Genomic DNA, 12,977 nt, shown 5'->3' with positions numbered 1-12,977 from the left:
GTGAGATGTGTGTATATGTGTGACGTTTGTGTTTGTTTGATGTGTGTGATATGTGTTATAAATGTACACTCATTATGCATATTTTGGATGAATATACTTCACTTTTAAGACAAAAGACTTACAATTACTGCAGAGCTATACTAAAACTAATGTATTTCACCAACCAGAGTACAGTACTGTGCATTTTATAAGCCTTTTATTTTGTAGAGTATTATACAAATATATTAGCATATATAAGTTTGTGTATATAGACATACCAGTGTGTGCTCATCTATATAAGTTTGTGTATATAGACATACCAGTGTGTGCTCATCTATATAAGTTTGTGTATATAGACATACCAGTGTGTGCTCATCTATATAAGTTTGTGTATATAGACATACCAGTGTGTGCTCATCTATATATGTTTGTGTATATAGACATACCACCAGTGTGTGTTCCTATGTAAATGAACACACATTCCTTCTCCCCTCTGTCTGTCTCTATAAAGGGGGCTTTGTGCATTGTACCCGTGGCTACTCCCCTTCTGATGACCTCACAAGAAGGTGAAAAGGACTGAAGAGAAAACCTGAGAAATCCAAACAAGTGATGCCTTTTACAGGAGGAGAGAGAGACCAGGAAAACAGACTGAATGGTAAGGCACTCGGAAGACGGAGAGATATCCACAGTGATAGCAGGGTACTCAGAAGATAAATAACATGTATGGGGTAGAGAGACACCCAGAGTATGGAGAACTATATTGTGATGAAAGACATCAATAAGGGAATATTAATCGTGAGAGAATGGAGTAATACTCACTGCATGGACACACTCACTGCTTGGTGAGGCATTTAGAAAAAAGGAACATTTATGACATGAAGAGAATGCTATTATAAAGATGTAAACCCAGTTTGTACAGAGCCACACTGCATGCAGACATTCACTGTATGGATACCAAGATCATGAAGAAATGCCCACTTCATGGCATGATACTTACTGCATTGAGGTAAAACCAGAATATCAGGAGACACACTACAGTGCAACACATTAACATCATTACAGATTGGTGAGAGAGCGTGAAAAGACAACCTTGAGGTAATGAAGAGACATTGTGGAGTGAGACACACTGTATAATGAAAATTGTATTTAGGGACCTGAAAGAAGAGTGGCAAATGGGCAGCTGGGCTGATAGACTCTCTCTTCAGGAACTGGTACTTCAAAAAGGGGTAGCAGAGGAGCTACTCTTAAACTGAGGATGTACAATGCTAATCTATCCCATAAAACCTGGAACATGCAACCCTATTTGCTCAGGGGTCCTCATTACGCCCAGGTCTCATGCTTGCCAAACACAGCCAAATACAAGGATACTTTGCCTTGCACTTCATATTTCTGTGACTACTCAGTCATGATGATGGGTATCGCCTGGTAACTGCAGGAATGTTTTGGAATCTTTACTTTCTCAACCATTTCTTAAATAAACACCCAGCATGCTTTGCAAAGAACAGCTATGGTAGCCCATATAGGATCTAACTCTTTACATTGCAGCCATTTTATCCAACAAGCAGATGTTGTTTTAATTGTTTTGTTTTTGTCAGTGTTTGTTTTTTTTTTAGTCATCATTCTGTAGAGAATGCAATCTACTTGTGAATGCACAAGGGCAGAAATAGGATTTGCTTTAGATCAATTGTGGAACAGATGTGACATTATTTTAAATTCAAGTTGGATTTGTAAGACATGAATAGCTTTACATGCAAATCATTTGAGACAAATTTAAATTTTGTTTACGGGGATGTTAATTACAGGTAAGTAGCTGTATGAATCCTTTACTTAATACATTCACATTTGCAAACTTTGGAAAGTGTGAGTGTGTGTACTAGGTTTAATAAAGCTTATTTGTTCTGCAAATTGCTCCTTTGCAAGTTTCTATAAAGAAAAATGTGCACCCCTTTAGCTTTCTTTGGGAATTAATCTTCTAAACTAATTCTGAATCTAAGCACTGTCTGTAGTTTCAACAGTGTCTATTTTATGCTAAACAGCAGATTCACTAAATCTCACTAATTTCTCCATTCTTTAATGAATCAGCTGCCTGAAATAACAGGAAATGGTTACACTGGAGAAGCTGAAAGGTTTCCTGACAACTAGACTAATATAGTATAATATATACTCTTAGAATGGGAGTATTATTTTACAATTGTCCAAATGAAAAAAAATAATTGTTTATTTAAAATTGAAACATAGCATTTGCACGACGGCATTTTAATTTTGAAAAGAAACATTCTAACAAAAAACATGTATTAGCAAAAATGCTTCTAGTTATAAACGTCAGTAGCTTTCACTGTGCACAGAGCACACGGTGGTGAACTGTATTCATTAGCAGATGATGTAAACTGAGCCATTGCTAACACAGTATATGCTCTCAGAGCAGACACATTGTTTAAATGTTGCTCAGGGCTGTCTTTAACACAGGGCAAAAGGGGCAGCTGCCCAGGGCCCAGTCTTTGTTGTGGGGCCCAAGAGTCCTAAAAAAAAAAAAATTTTTTTTTTTTGGTTCATGCCAGTCTGCTGATGTCAGTCCTAATACTGTCACAGTCAAAAGTTCTCTGCTTATATTTATTTGTGAGAAACTGTGCCAGACCGTGCCGGTGTCATGTGACATGCCAAGCTAATGCCATGTGCTGTTTTAGGTGTGCACTGTGCAGCACTGAATGCTAAGCCCTAACTCGGCATCCAACCAATCATACTGTATAAGAAAAGGTTCTGCTGGGGTTATCACTGTTACCAGATAACTGATCTGCTGGTGGGGATTGTTCAGGGTAGGGCATACTGTAGGCGCATGCAGCAGAAAGCTGGAACGGCAGGCACGTGAGGATTTGAACATCTGTGCAGCTGCAGACACTTTTCTCTTCCGTCTTGAGGCACACATACATTGTATTTTTAATATTGCATTATATATTGGAGTGTGTACATAAATTTGTGTGTGCTCTGTAGTGTGTGTTTGTGTGTACATGTGTATGTGTATGCTCTGGAGAGTGTGTGTGTTTGTGTGTACATGTGTATGTGTATGCTCTGGAGAGTGTGTGTGTTTGTGTGTACATGTGTATGTGTATGCTCTGGAGAGTGTGTGTTTGTGTGTACATGTATATGTGTATGCTCTGGAGAGTGTGTACATGTATATGTGTATGCTCTGGAGAGTGTGTGTGTTTGTGTGTACATGTATATGTGTATGCTCTGGAGAGTGTGTGTGTTTGTGTGTACATGTATATGTGTATGCTCTGGAGAGTGTGTACATGTATATGTGTATGCTCTGGAGAGTGTGTGTGTTTGTGTGTACATGTATATGTGTATGCTCTGGAGAGTGTGTACATGTATATGTGTATGCTCTGGAGAGTGTGTGTGTTTGTGTGTACATGTATATGTGTATGCTCTGGAGAGTGTGTGTTTGTGTGTACATGTATATGTGTATGCTCTGGAGAGTGTGTGTTTGTGTGTACATGTATATGTGTATGCTCTGGAGAGTGTGTGTTTGTGTGTACATGTATATGTGTATGCTCTGGAGAGTGTGTGTTTGTGTGTACATGTATATGTGTATGCTCTGGAGAGTGTGTGTGTTTGTGTGTACTTGTGTATGTGTATGCTCTGGAGAGTGTGTGTGTTTGTGTGTACTTGTGTATGTGTATGCTCTGGAGAGTGTGTGTGTTTGTGTGTACATGTATATGTGTATGCTCTGGAGAGTGTGCGTTTGTGTGTACATGTATATGTGTATGCTCTGGAGAGTGTGTGGGTTTGTGTGTACATGTATATGTGTATGCTCTGGAGAGTGTGTGTGTTTGTGTGTACATGTATATGTGTATGCTCTCGAGAGTGTGTGTGTTTGTGTGTACATGTATATGTGTATGCTCTGGAGAGTGTGTGTGTTTGTGTGTACATGTATATGTGTATGCTCTGGAGAGTGTGTGTGTTTGTGTGTACATGTGTATGCTCTGGAGAGTGTGTGTTTGTGTGTACATGTGTATGCTCTGGAGAGTGTGTGTTTGTGTGTACTTGTGTATGTGTATGCTCTGGAGAGTGTGTGTTTGTGTGTACATGTATATGTGTATGCTCTGGAGAGTGTGTGTTTGTGTGTACATGTGTATGTGTATGCTCTGGAGAGTGTGTGTGTTTGTGTGTACATGTATATGTGTATGCTCTTTAGAGTGTGTGTTTGTGTGTACATGTGTATGCTCTGGAGAGTGTGTGTTTGTGTGTACATGTGTATGCTCTGGAGAGTGTGTGTTTGTGTGTACTTGTGTATGTGTATGCTCTGGAGAGTGTGTGTTTGTGTGTACATGTATATGTGTATGCTCTGGAGAGTGTGTGTTTGTGTGTACATGTGTATGTGTATGCTCTGGAGAGTGTGTGTGTTTGTGTGTACATGTATATGTGTATGCTCTGGAGAGTGTGTGTTTGTGTGTACACGTGTATGTGTATGCTCTGGAGAGTGTGTGTTTGTGTTTACTTGTGTATGTGTATGCTCTGGAGAGTGTGTGTGTTTGTGTGTATGTGTATGCTCTGGAGAGTGTGTGTGTTTGTGTGTACATGTATATGTGTATGCTCTGGAGAGTGTGTGTGTTTGTGTGTACATGTATATGTGTATGCTCTTTAGAGTGTGTGTTTGTGTGTACATGTGTATGCTCTGGAGAGTGTGTGTTTGTGTGTACATGTGTATGCTCTGGAGAGTGTGTGTTTGTGTGTACTTGTGTATGTGTATGCTCTGGAGAGTGTGTGTTTGTGTGTACATGTATATGTGTATGCTCTGGAGAGTGTGTGTGTTTTTGTGTACATGTATATGTGTATGCTCTGGAGAGTGTGTGTGTTTGTGTGTACATGTATATGTGTATGCTCTGGAGAGTGTGTGTTTGTGTGTACATGTGTATGCTCTGGAGAGTGTGTGTTTGTGTGTACATGTGTATGCTCTGGAGAGTGTGTGTTTGTGTGTACATGTATATGCTATGGGAGAGTGTGTGTGTACATGTATATGTGTATGCTCTGGAGAGTGTGTGTTTGTGTGTACATGTGTATGTGTATGCTCTGGAGAGTGTGTGTTTGTGTGTACATGTGTATGTGTATGCTCTGGAGAGTGTGTGTTTGTGTGTACATGTATATGTTTATGCTCTGGAGATTGTGTGTTTGTGTGTACATGTGTATGTGTATGCTCTGGAGAGTGTGTGTTTGTGTTTACTTGTGTATGTGTATGCTCTGGAGATTGTGTGTGTTTGTGTGTACATGTATATGTGTATGCTCTGGAGAGTGTGTGTGTTTGTGTGTACATGTATATGTGTATGCTCTGGAGAGTGTGTGTGTTTGTGTGTACATGTATATGTGTATGCTCTGGAGAGTGTGTGTGTTTGTGTGTACATGTATATGTGTATGCTCTGGAGAGTGTGTGTGTTTGTGTGTACATGTATATGTGTATGCTCTGGAGAGTGTGTGTGTTTGTGTGTACATGTGTATGTGTATGCTCTGGAGAGTGTGTTTTTGTGTGTACTTGTGTATGTGTATGCTCTGTAGTGTGTGTTTGTGTGTATATGTATATGTGTATGCTCTGGAGAGTGTGTGTGTTTGTGTGTACATGTATATGTGTATGCTCTTTAGAGTGTGTGTTTGTGTGTACATGTGTATGCTCTGGAGAGTGTGTGTTTGTGTGTACATGTGTATGCTCTGGAGAGTGTGTGTTTGTGTGTACATGTGTATGCTCTGGAGAGTGTGTGTTTGTGTGTACATGTATATGCTATGGGAGAGTGTGTGTGTACATGTATATGTGTATGCTCTGGAGAGTGTGTGTTTGTGTGTACATGTGTATGTGTATGCTCTGGAGAGTGTGTGTTTGTGTGTACATGTATATGTGTATGCTCTGGAGAGTGTGTGTTTGTGTGTACATGTGTATGTGTATGCTCTGGAGAGTGTGTGTTTGTGTTTACTTGTGTATGTGTATGCTCTGGAGAGTGTGTGTGTTTGTGTGTATGTGTATGCTCTGGAGAGTGTGTGTGTTTGTGTGTACATGTATATGTGTATGCTCTGGAGAGTGTGTGTGTTTGTGTGTACATGTATATGTGTATGCTCTTTAGAGTGTGTGTTTGTGTGTACATGTGTATGCTCTGGAGAGTGTGTGTTTGTGTGTACATGTGTATGCTCTGGAGAGTGTGTGTTTGTGTGTACATGTGTATGCTCTGGAGAGTGTGTGTTTGTGTGTACATGTATATGCTATGGGAGAGTGTGTGTGTACATGTATATGTGTATGCTCTGGAGAGTGTGTGTTTGTGTGTACATGTGTATGTGTATGCTCTGGAGAGTGTGTGTTTGTGTGTACATGTATATGTGTATGCTCTGGAGAGTGTGTGTTTGTGTGTACATGTGTATGTGTATGCTCTGGAGAGTGTGTGTTTGTGTTTACTTGTGTATGTGTATGCTCTGGAGAGTGTGTGTGTTTGTGTGTATGTGTATGCTCTGGAGAGTGTGTGTGTTTGTGTGTACATGTATATGTGTATGCTCTGGAGAGTGTGTGTGTTTGTGTGTACATGTATATGTGTATGCTCTTTAGAGTGTGTGTTTGTGTGTACATGTGTATGCTCTGGAGAGTGTGTGTTTGTGTGTACATGTGTATGCTCTGGAGAGTGTGTGTTTGTGTGTACTTGTGTATGTGTATGCTCTGGAGAGTGTGTGTTTGTGTGTACATGTATATGTATATGCTCTGGAGAGTGTGTGTGTTTTTGTGTACATGTATATGTGTATGCTCTGGAGAGTGTGTGTGTTTGTGTGTACATGTATATGTGTATGCTCTGGAGAGTGTGTGTTTGTGTGTACATGTGTATGCTCTGGAGAGTGTGTGTTTGTGTGTACATGTGTATGCTCTGGAGAGTGTGTGTTTGTGTGTACATGTATATGCTATGGGAGAGTGTGTGTGTACATGTATATGTGTATGCTCTGGAGAGTGTGTGTTTGTGTGTACATGTGTATGTGTATGCTCTGGAGAGTGTGTGTTTGTGTGTACATGTGTATGTGTATGCTCTGGAGAGTGTGTGTTTGTGTGTACATGTATATGTTTATGCTCTGGAGATTGTGTGTTTGTGTGTACATGTGTATGTGTATGCTCTGGAGAGTGTGTGTTTGTGTTTACTTGTGTATGTGTATGCTCTGGAGATTGTGTGTGTTTGTGTGTACATATATATGTGTATGCTCTGGAGAGTGTGTGTGTTTGTGTGTACATGTATATGTGTATGCTCTGGAGAGTGTGTGTGTTTGTGTGTACATGTATATGTGTATGCTCTGGAGAGTGTGTGTGTTTGTGTGTACATGTATATGTGTATGCTCTGGAGAGTGTGTGTGTTTGTGTGTACATGTATATGTGTATGCTCTGGAGAGTGTGTGTGTTTGTGTGTACATGTGTATGTGTATGCTCTGGAGAGTGTGTTTTTGTGTGTACTTGTGTATGTGTATGCTCTGTAGTGTGTGTTTGTGTGTATATGTATATGTGTATGCTCTGGAGAGTGTGTGTGTTTGTGTGTACATGTATATGTGTATGCTCTGGAGAGTGTGTGTTTGTGTGTACATGTGTATGTGTATGCTCTGGAGAGTGTGTGTTTGTGTGTACTTGTGTATGTGTATGCTCTGTAGTGTGTGTTTGTGTGTACATGTATATGCTCTGTAGTGTGTGTTTGTGTGTACATATATATGTGTATACTCTGGAGAGTGTGTGTGTATATGGGTTAGGGGAGTTTGTTATGTTAGGCATTCCCTTGGTATTCATGAAAGTGGTAATTTTGCTGTACAGTGGCTGTCTAAACAATAAATATGTAGTGAATATCTCAAAACTGGTGAGATGCTTTTAGGGGGACCCAAAATAAATTCTTGCACCGGGGGCCCTGTAGACATTAGGTCCGACACTGATTTTTACTATGCAATGCCGTGCATTGCATTAAATATTTATGTACTTAAAAAAAATATATAAATAAATTAAAAACCAAAATGTAATTAATTAGTAAATATTTTAAATTAATCCACAGTGGAGGAATTTATATATTTATTTACTTATTAGTACTGCTTAGGTCCAGTTTCACATATTGCAATTTATTTCATATTTTTTTGAAAATGATTAGCCCAACAGTGGATGATCCACTGCTGGGCTAATCATTTTAAAAATAAAAAAATAAATTGATTTAGTTGTTTTTTGGGGTGTTGGGGTAGAGAGCGAAATTGCATGGGTGGGGCAAGGAAATGTTTGCCCAGGGCCCAGTCAGTATTAAAGACAGCCCTGATGTTGCTACACATCTTTTAGTGAAAGGTATGTTGAAAGTATGACAAAAACAAAAAAAGCACTTTAACCCCTGTAGAACTCACTGATCTTTTTAGTAATAATTTATATTGTTTTGTTTCACTATATAGAAAACAAGTATGAGACAAACTGCACTAATATCATTGCAGTTTAGATTCACTTAAGACAGAGAGCTTTGTTAAGTGCCGTATTAAACCTTACAGCCCTCTGCTTCCTGTTCTATTAGTTTCTCTGGGAAGTAGCTTATAGCTAGTAGGAAATGTGAGGCCGTTGACTTTGTGCATGTGGACTGCCTCGGATAGGTCTGAGAGCTAATAGTTCACTGCCACAGTGACAGTAATATCAGGATTGAACTTTCATATTTCAGATAAAGCATGTGATTTAAAACAACTTCCCAATTTATTATATTATCAAATTCACTTTGTTCTGTTGATATCCTTTGTTACAGAGTAATGCTAGGCAGGCTGATAGGAGCTCAGGAGCATGCACGTGTCTTTAGCAGCAGTGTTTGTATCTATGTATAACATTGCTTTAAACAATGTTGCAAAAACTGCTGGGTAGAGACAATTGTACCCTCCTAAGCTCACCTAAGATTTCATTTACCAAAGGATACCAAGAGAACTAAGCAAAATTGATAACAGATGTAAATTGGAAAGTTGTTTAAAATGGCATGCTCTATCCAATCCATTGTAGTTTAAAGGGACATTCCAGTTAACATGTAAATGCACATAGACGAATTACATCTTTGAATAGAAACATATTTACAGTATACACGTACTGGCAAAAATGCTTCTAGCAAAAGCTATCACTGTTTTAGTGTTGACATTTTTCTCTGCACATGCATGTGAAGCATAGCTTGATACTCTCAGTGGGCCAACATTTTAAATACTGCAGTTGCTCAGAAAGCCAGTGGGGTTTGTATCATGTCAGCAATTAACAAACTGATGTCTTTACAAGATGGTACAAGCTCCTTCGGCTCCCTGAGCAAGTGATGTGTTTAAAATGCTGGTGCACGATGCATACTTAAATACACATTTGAAACAGCTATATTTTTTATTAGAAGCATTTTTGCTAATACATGTCTATTACACAAAAGCTGAAATACATCCATGTGGATTGGCTGGAGTGTCCCTTTAATTGTGACTTTGCTATTTCCTGTAATCTAGTACAGTCTGATAAAGTGACTTAGCTAACTCTTCGCCAGCTCCTGCAAATTCAACAGTTCCTTTGTTATTCCTTGCATCTGATCTACGGAAACTCATGTATCACTCCATTCTTTAGTGAATCAGCTGGGCAGACCTTTTCTGAACTCTGGCAGCTGTTCTGTATATTTGTAATGCTGTGTGAATATATTTGTAACTATGCACACATACATGTGTATCAATCATTTCATTTATGTATGTGTGTATAACTAACAGGCAATGCATGTATGTGTGTATAACTAACAGGCAATGCATGTATGTGTGTATAACTAACAGGCAATGCATGTATGTGTGTATAACTAACAGGCAATGCATGTATGTGTGTATAACTAACAGGCAATGCATGTATGTGTGTATAACTAACTGGCAATGCATGTATGTGTGTATAACTAACTGGCAATGCATGTATGTGTGTATAACTAACAGGCAATGCATGTATGTGTGTATAACTAACAGGCAATGCATGTTTGTGTGTATAACTAACAGGCAATGCATGTATGTGTGTATAACTAACTGGCAATGCATGTATGTGTGTATAACTAACTGGCAATGCATGTATGTGTGTATAACTAACAGGCAATGCATGTATGTGTGTATAACTAACAGGCAATGCATGTATGTGTGTATAACTAACAGGCAATGCATGTATGTGTGTATAACTAACAGGCAATGCATGTATGTGTGTATAACTAACTGGCAATGCATGTATGTGTGTATAACTAACTGGCAATGCATGTATGTGTGTATAACTAACTGGCAATGCATGTATGTGTGTATAACTAACTGGCAATGCATGTATGTGTGTATAACTAACAGGCAATGCATGTATGTGTGTATAACTAACAGGCAATGCATGTATGTGTGTATAACTAACAGGCAATGCATGTATGTGTGTATAACTAACAGGCAATGCATGTATGTGTGTATAACTAGCAGGCAATGCATGTATGTGTGTATAACTAACTGGCAATGCATGTTTGTGTGTATAACTAACTGGCAATGCATGTATGTGTGTATAACTAACTGGCAATGCATGTATGTGTGTATAACTAACAGGCAATGCATGTATGTGTGTATAACTAACAGGCAATGCATGTTTGTGTGTATAACTAACAGGCAATGCATGTATGTGTGTATAACTAACAGGCAATGCATGTATGTGTGTATAACTAACAGGCAATGCATGTATGTGTGTATAACTAACAGGCAATGCATGTATGTGTGTATAACTAACAGGCAATGCATGTATGTGTGTATAACTAACAGGCAATGCATGTATGTGTGTATAACTAACAGGCAATGCATGTATGTGTGTATAACTAACTGGCAATGCATGTATGTGTGTATAACTAACAGGCAATGCATGTTTGTGTGTATAACTAACAGGCAATGCATGTATGTGTGTATAACTAACAGGCAATGCATGTATGTGTGTATAACTAACAGGCAATGCATGTTTGTGTGTATAACTAACTGGCAATGCATGTATGTGTGTATAACTAACAGGCAATGCATGTTTGTGTGTATAACTAACAGGCAATGCATGTATGTGTGTATAACTAACAGGCAATGCATGTTTGTGTGTATAACTAACAGGCAATGCATGTATGTGTGTATAACTAACAGGCAATGCATGTATGTGTGTATAACTAACAGGCAATGCATGTATGTGTGTATAACTAACAGGCAATGCATGTATGTGTGTATAACTAACAGGCAATGCATGTTTGTGTGTTCATTAAAAAAAAGAAGAAACCTGAACCTGGAGAAGCCAGTGAGTAATTATTAGCTGATTCTGTTTCCTACAAGTGACAGGGCACAATTAAAAGCTGCTTCTTGCAGGGAGCTGTAAGGTTAACCACAGAGACAACTAACACTGATTAAAGCTCTCCATTTGAAATGAACATAGATCAAACTGAAATGTTTATAGTCATAGAACTGCGAAAACACTTCAGCCATGTCTAAGGTATTCCTCTGTTCAGCCCACTCTCTGACACTGCAACATTTATTTTACACAGAAAGGAGAATTAACTTAAATTTGCATTTCTGACATGTACATAAAATATATGTGAATTAAACCCTTTTACACAATTTAGGCATAGATTACTGTCTAGTGGAGCACAAAAATATATATTGTATGCTAATATAACAAGTTAAATCAATAGCACTTTTATATTTGTGCTTATACTACAAGTTAAAAGTAATATATTACCACTTGAGTAAAAGTCTAGGGCTCGCTAACATCAGCATATTGGATAGTGCGGGAGAATCACTCACATAATAGACTTTTAGGGGGTGTGCTGAAAAACATGTCAGCTGTGGCTTGAGCGCTAAGCTATAGGTGGCGTAAGCCAAAGCTCAAATATTTGAGTAATTTATTAACATTTAAAATATAATTTTCTATTGAGATATAAGATTAACACTACACACATATATATGTACACACCCATATATATATATATATATATATATATATATATATATATATATATACATAAAACACAAAAAACCCAGCACTCACTAGCAGATTCACAGCAATGTTTAAAAGCAAAACTGGGGGAAGTCAGTTACATTTGGCGCCAAAGGATCAAGCCCAGGACCACGACAAGGTCTCCCCCTTCCTGGGACCCTAACCAGTACCCACACAATGCATACTTCCAAACAAACCAACTGGGAACCTCCCAGGGTGACACAGGCTTTTGTAACCTCCCCTATGTAAATACAAAACACAGGAATGGACCGCACTCACAGACTGGACTGGGTACACATCCTAAGCCACTGTTAACTCCACAGCCCTGAACACTTACAGACAGCTGCAAAGTTCCCAGCAACCCAGGCAGTTAACCCCCGAGCAACCTGGGTGTCAGGTCCACAGGGGAGCATTACAATCATTAACACAAAACACAAAAAACCCAGCACTCACTAGCAGATTCACAGCAATGTTTAAAAGCAAAACTGGAGGAAGTCAGTTACATTTGGTTGGGGCCGAAACATTATGAATTTTCTACAATAAAAGGTGATATTTAATATCTTTGGTGCTGGCTTTTTGTGCTGCTGTGGATATTGTGGGATTTACACCGGAATCCTCTTCTACATGCTGCCTATCTTCTGGATTGATTAAAGTGGCCATGCACAGAGTGGTTGTGGTTGCTGGTGAGTGCGGATCTTATTGTAAATTTATATATATATATCCCAAAAAAGACAGCACTCACTGGACTTATGAAAGTAAAAATTAACTTTAAAAATTAACTTTACAAAAAAAAAATAACTTTTAATGATCAAAGGGTTAAAAAAGTTTCGATGTCGCACTGGCATCTTTATCAAATGTCCCAAATTAGTAGAAGTAGTGCTTCAGAGAAGGCACATCAGCTATGTGATGTCCCAAGGAAAGTGTGTTAGAACTGGCTATACTGCCGTAATTTATTGCCCCTCTTGTCAGTGATTGGAATTATTTTCAGCTGTTCAGTATGTCGTATTCGCGCTGCATG

The sequence above is a fragment of the Bombina bombina genome, chromosome 1, assembly GCF_027579735.1.
Source record: "Bombina bombina isolate aBomBom1 chromosome 1, aBomBom1.pri, whole genome shotgun sequence".
In the NCBI taxonomy this organism is placed as follows: Eukaryota; Metazoa; Chordata; class Amphibia; order Anura; family Bombinatoridae; genus Bombina; species Bombina bombina.
This window is presented reverse-complemented; position numbering follows the sequence as displayed.